Consider the following 6002-nt stretch of genomic DNA (forward strand, 5'->3'; position numbering starts at 1 on the left):
CCCTACCATCGAAGGGATCTATCGCAGTCGCTGCCTCAAAAAGACTGGCAGCATCACCGAGGACCCACACCATCCTGGCCACACACTCATCTCTCCGCTGCCTTCAGGTAGAAGGTACAGGAGGCTGAAATCAGCAACATCCAGGTTCAGGAATAGTTCCTTCCCCACGCCCATCAGACTATTAAACACAAACTTCAAACAAACTCTGAACTATAACATCCTATTGCATTTTATCTGTTTATTTAAGTGTGCGTATATATATATTCTATGGTATATGGACACTCTGATCTATTCTGTATTCATTCCTACTATATTCTGTTGTGCTGAAGCAAAGCAAGAATTTCATTGTCCTATCTGGGACACATGACAATAAACTCCCTTGACTTGACTCGACATGGGTGGCGGTGCTGGCTCGATGGACCGAATGGCCTAATCCTGCACCCATTGTCGATTGTCTATTGATGTGGAGAGGATGTTCCCACTAGTGGGAGAGTCTAGGACTAGAGGGCACAATCTCAGAATTAAAGGACAATCTTTTAGGAAGGAGACGAGGAGGAATTTCTTTAGCCAGAAGCCAGCTGCCTGCCCCCTTTCCGGGGTTACGTCCATGCCCGGGTGGGGTTAGAGAGGGACTATGCCATGTCCACTGGCACCCTGGGGGATATCTGGGACCGCTGGGCATTGCGGGGGGAGTGAATGCATCCTTGACAAGGAGTGTAACATAGTTGTATAATAATGTATTTAGTATATTTGTTTGTCGTGGATTATGGTGGTGGGCTCTGTTTTGTTTTATTGTACTGCAAATATTATTTTTAATGTTGGGGGAGTCCAGAACCAGGGGCCACAATTTCAGAATGGCATAACAAGAGGAGTTGAGTATAGGAGCAAAGAGGTCATTCTGCAATTGTATCGGGCCCTAGTGAGACCAAACCTGGAGTATTGTGTGCAGTTTTGGTCCCCTAATTTGAGGAAGGACATTCTTGCTATTGAGGGAGTGCAGCGTAGGTTTACAAGGTTAATTCCCGGGATGGCGGGACTGTCATATGCTGAGAGAATGGAGCAGCTGGGCTTGTACACTCTGGAGTTTAGAAGGATTAGAGGAGATCTCATTGAAACATAAAATTATTAAGGGTTTGGATACACCAGAGGCAGGAAACATGTTCCCGATGTTGGGGGAGTCCAGAACCAGGGACCACAGTTTAATAATAAGGAGCAAGACATTTAGTATGAAGACGAGGAATCACTTTTCCTCACAGAGAGTGGTGAGTCTGTGGAATTCTCTGCCTCAGAGGGCGGTGGAGGCCGGTTCTCTGGATGCTTTCAAGAGAACTAGATAGGGCTCTTAAAGATAGCGGAGTCAGGGGATATGGGGAGAAGGCAGGAACGGGGTATTGATTGGGGATGATCAGCCATGATCACATTGAATGGCGGTGCTGGCTAAAAGGGCCGAATGGCCTACTCCTGCCCCTATTGTCTATTGTCTATAATAATTTAATATATTTTTTGATTAAATATAAAGCTGGTTACCAAGCTCACGGAACTGGGTCTCTGCGCATCCCTCTGCAATTGGATCCTCGATTTCCTCATCCACAGACCACAGTCTGCCCATATTGACAGAAATACTTCACCCTCAGTAACAATCAGTACGGGAGCACCTCAAGGCTGCGTGCTCAGCCCCCTGCTGTACTCACTCCATACTCATGACTGCGTAGCCAGACATAGTACGAACTCCATCATCAAGTTCGCTGATGACACCACTGTTGTGGGACGTATCGCTGATGGACATGAGTCAGAGTATAGAAGTGAGATGGACCGTTTGACCAAGTGGTGCCAGCGCAATAACCTGGCCCTCAACACCAGCAAAACAAAAGAACTGATTGTGGACTTTGGAAAGGGTAGGATAGGGACCCACAGTCCCATTTACATCATGGTGGAAAGGGTCAAGAACTTCAAATTCCTGGGCGTGTATATTCCCGGCGATCTCTCCTGGTCCCAGCACACTAATGCAATTATAAAGAAAGCACATCAACGCCTCTTTCCTGAGAAGATTACAGAGATTCAGTATGTCAAAGAGGATTTTCTTCAACTTCTGCAGGTACAGATTGTAGAGCATGCTGACCGGTTGCACCATGGCCTGGTTCGGCAACTTGAACGTCCAGGAGCGGAAAAGACTGCAAAAAGTTGTGAACGTGTCAACCATTCCTTCTCTCCAGAGATACTGCCTGACCCGCTGAGTTACTCCGGTACTTTGTAGCGTTTATACTTTAGAGATACAGCACAGAAACAGGCCCTTCAGACCCCAGACTCCACGCCGACCAGCGATCCCACCGCACACTAACACTATCCTACACACAATTTTACAATTTTACCAAAGTCAATTAACCTAAAAACTCTGCACGTCTTTGGAGTGTGGGAGGAAACCGGAGCACCCAAAGAAAACCCATGTACGGGGAGAACGCCCAAACTCCGTACAGACAGCACCCGTAGTCAGGATCGAACCTGGGTCAATAGCGCCGTGAGGCTGCCACTACTGCTGAGTCACCGTGCCACCCCCTTCTTTAGACAAGAAACCCTTAACACTCACCTGGCCCCCGTTATATCCCGGCCCATTAGTTCTACTCCACCATTCAATCATGGCTGATCTATCTCTCCCTCCTAACTCCATTCTCCTGCCTTCTCCCCATAACCCCACTGACACCCGTACTAATCAAAAATCTATCTATCTCTGCCTTAAAAATATCCATTGAATTGGCCTCCACAGCCTTCTGCGGCAAAGAATTCCACTGATTCACCAACTTCTGGTTAAAGAAGTTCCTCCTCATCTCCTTCCTAAAGGTACGTCCTTCATTTCTGAGGCTGTGACCTCTGGTCCTAGACTATCCCACTAGTGGAAACATCCTCTCCACATCCACTCTATCCAAGCCTTTCACTATTCCGTATGTTTCAATGAGGTCCCCCCCCCTCCCACTCATCCTTCTAAACTCCAGCGAGTACAGGCCCAGTGTCGACAAACACAAACCTACTCATTCCTGGGATAATTCTAGTAAACCTCCTCTGGGCCCTCTCCAGAGCCAGCACATCCTTCCACAGATATGGGGCCCATAATTGCTCACAATATTCCAAATGTGGCCTGACCAGCACCTTATATTGTGTCAGCATTACATGTATCAAGTCAAGAGTGATTTATTGCCATATGTCCCAGATAGAACAATGAAATTCTTCCTGTTGTGTGGGTGCATGAGGTTTTGGGAGTGATCTTATAGAGGTTTGTAAAGTAATGGCACGCAAACAGAGTAAATGCCTTTTTTACCCCTAGATTAGGGCAATCGACCACGAATGGGGATAGACTTTAGAGATACATCGCAGAAACAGGCCCATCAGCCCATCGAGTCGTTTAGTGCAAGATCGAGCCAGTAAAATCCGGTCAAAGATAGTCTGAGGGTCTCAAATGAGGTAGATAGTAGTTCAGGACCGCTCTCTAGTTGGTGAGAGGATGGTTCAGTTGCCTGATAACAGCTGGGAATAAATTGTCCCTGAATAGACAATAGATAATAAACAATAGACAATAGGTGCAGGAGTAGGCCATTCGGCCCTTCGAGCCAGCACCTCCATTCAATGTGATCATGGCTGATCATCCTCAATCAGTACCCCGTTCCTGCCTTCTCCCCATATCCCCTGACTCTGCTAATTTTAAGAGCCCTATCTAGCTCTCTCTTGAAAACTTCCAGAGAACCGGCCTCCACCGCCTTCTGAGGCAGAGAATTCCACAGACTCACCACTCTCTGTGAGAAAAAGTGTTTCCTCATTTCCGTTCTAAATGGCTTACTCCTTATTCTTAAACCTAGAGCTGTGTGCGTTTTCACACTTCTGCACACAGCAAGCAGTGGGCAACTATTAACTATAACCTAAAGATTGATAGAATTTGGATAATGAATGGAGGGCTGATGAGCAAGGGGGAGAGATAAACAAGGGTTTATTTTTGTGTCGGAAGGAACCGCAGATGCTGGTTCAAACTGAAGATAGACACAAAGTGCTGGAGTAATTCAGCTGGACAGGCAGCATCTCTGGAGAGAAGGAATGGGTGATATTTCGGATCGGGACCCTTCTTCAGACTGAAGGTCACAGTCGGCTGTGGGGTCGGGTGGTGTGGAACTTTGGTGTGGAGTGGATGGGGCTGAGATGCCTCCTCCACTCGCCCTGCCCTTCTCCTCACCACCCACAGGTGGCAGCGAAGCTCCATCTCCCCGCTCCTGTGTTTGCACCCTGGGAACTGGTGGGGAAAATGGACCCTAGAAATCATCAGGTCGTAAGTGATAGGATCAGAATTAGGCCATTCGGCCCATCAGGTCTACTGCGCCATTCAATCACGGCTGATCTATCTCTCGCTCCCAACCCCATTCTCCTGCCTTCTCCCCGTATCCCCTGACACCCGTTCTGATCAAGAATCTATCTATCTCTGCCTTAAAAACATCCACTAAAAAAACATTTGCCCGGGAGTGGTGCAGGTCCAAGCCCCACTCCCTCTCCGTCTGGCACGGTGGAGTTGCTGTAGACCAGGGTTCGATCCTGACTATGGGTGCTGTCTGTACGGAGTTTGCACGCTCTCCACGCGACCTGCGTGGGTTTTCTCCGGGACCTCCGGTTTCCTCCCACACTCCAAAGACGTCCAGGTGTTAATTGGCTTGGTATGAGTGTAAATAGTCCCCCTAGTGTGTGTAGGATAGTGTTAATGTACGGGGTGATCACTGGTCGGCGCGGACTCGATGGGCCGAAGGGCCTGTTTCCGCGCTGTATCTCTAAACTGAACTAAACAGATTATTTATTGATTACAATGCTGTTTGAAATTTAACATCCACATTTACACCCAAGTCATTCCCACTTCTCCACAAACCCAGCGAGCAGAAGATATAATGTAAACTCAAGCAATCAGAATCAGGAACAGCTTTGTGTTCCCGACCCAAAACCTCACCCATTCCTTCTTTCCAGAGATGCTGCCTGTCCCACTGAGTTACTCCAGCACTCAGTGTCTACCTACAGCTTCTTCCTCACAGTTAACGGAATACGAAAGGTTCTCCCATAACTGAGGTGTATTCGAGATCTTCCAACCTACCTCTAAGAGGCCGCTGCACTTTATATCTGCACTTTGTCAGTAACTATAACACTACAACGCTGTGGCACTAGATTCTGAACTGGTTATTGTTCCCTATGCACTAACAGCTGCACCTGTGATAGACACAGAGTGCTGGAGTAACTCAGCGGGTCAGGCAGCATCTGTGGAGAACATGGATAGGTGACGTTTCACAGAGTGCTGGAGTAACTCAGCGGGTCAGGCAGCATCTGTGGAGAACATGGATAGGTGACGTTTCACAGAGTGCTGGAGTAACTCAGCGGGTCAGGCAGCATCTGTGGAGAACATGGAATAGGTGACGTTTCACAGAATGCTGGAGTAACTCAGCGGGTCAGGCAGCATCTATGGAGGAAAAGGATGGGTGAGGTTTCGGGTTGAGACCCTTCTTCAGACGGAGTCACCCATTCCTGCTGAGTTACTCCAGCATTTTTTGTCTATCTTCGGTATAAACCAGCGTCTGCAGTTCCTTCCAACACACTGTAGATTTTCTACTGCCTGAAACAATTTAGTAGCAAATATCCTCTCGTTCTGTCTCATTCAGACACAACTGGATCTGAATTTGCAGTTCAGTTTTTTTTAAAGTTTATTGTCACGTGTACCAAGTGAAAAGCTTTTGTTGCGTGCTAACCAGTCAGCAGAAAGACACATCGATTACAATCGAGCCATTCACAGCGTACAGATACATGAGAGGAGAATAACCATTAGTGCAAGGTAAAAGCCAGCACAGTCCGGTCAAGGGTAGTCCGAGGGTCACCAGAGGTAGATAGTAGTTCAGGACCCCTCTCTGGTTGTTTGGGAAATACCAAAGAAGGGTCTCGACCCAAAACGTCACCCATTCCTTCTCTCCAGAGACGCTGCCTGTCCCGCTGAGTTA

Source organism: Leucoraja erinacea, chromosome 27 (genome assembly GCF_028641065.1).
Source record: "Leucoraja erinacea ecotype New England chromosome 27, Leri_hhj_1, whole genome shotgun sequence".
Taxonomy (NCBI): domain Eukaryota; kingdom Metazoa; phylum Chordata; class Chondrichthyes; order Rajiformes; family Rajidae; genus Leucoraja; species Leucoraja erinaceus.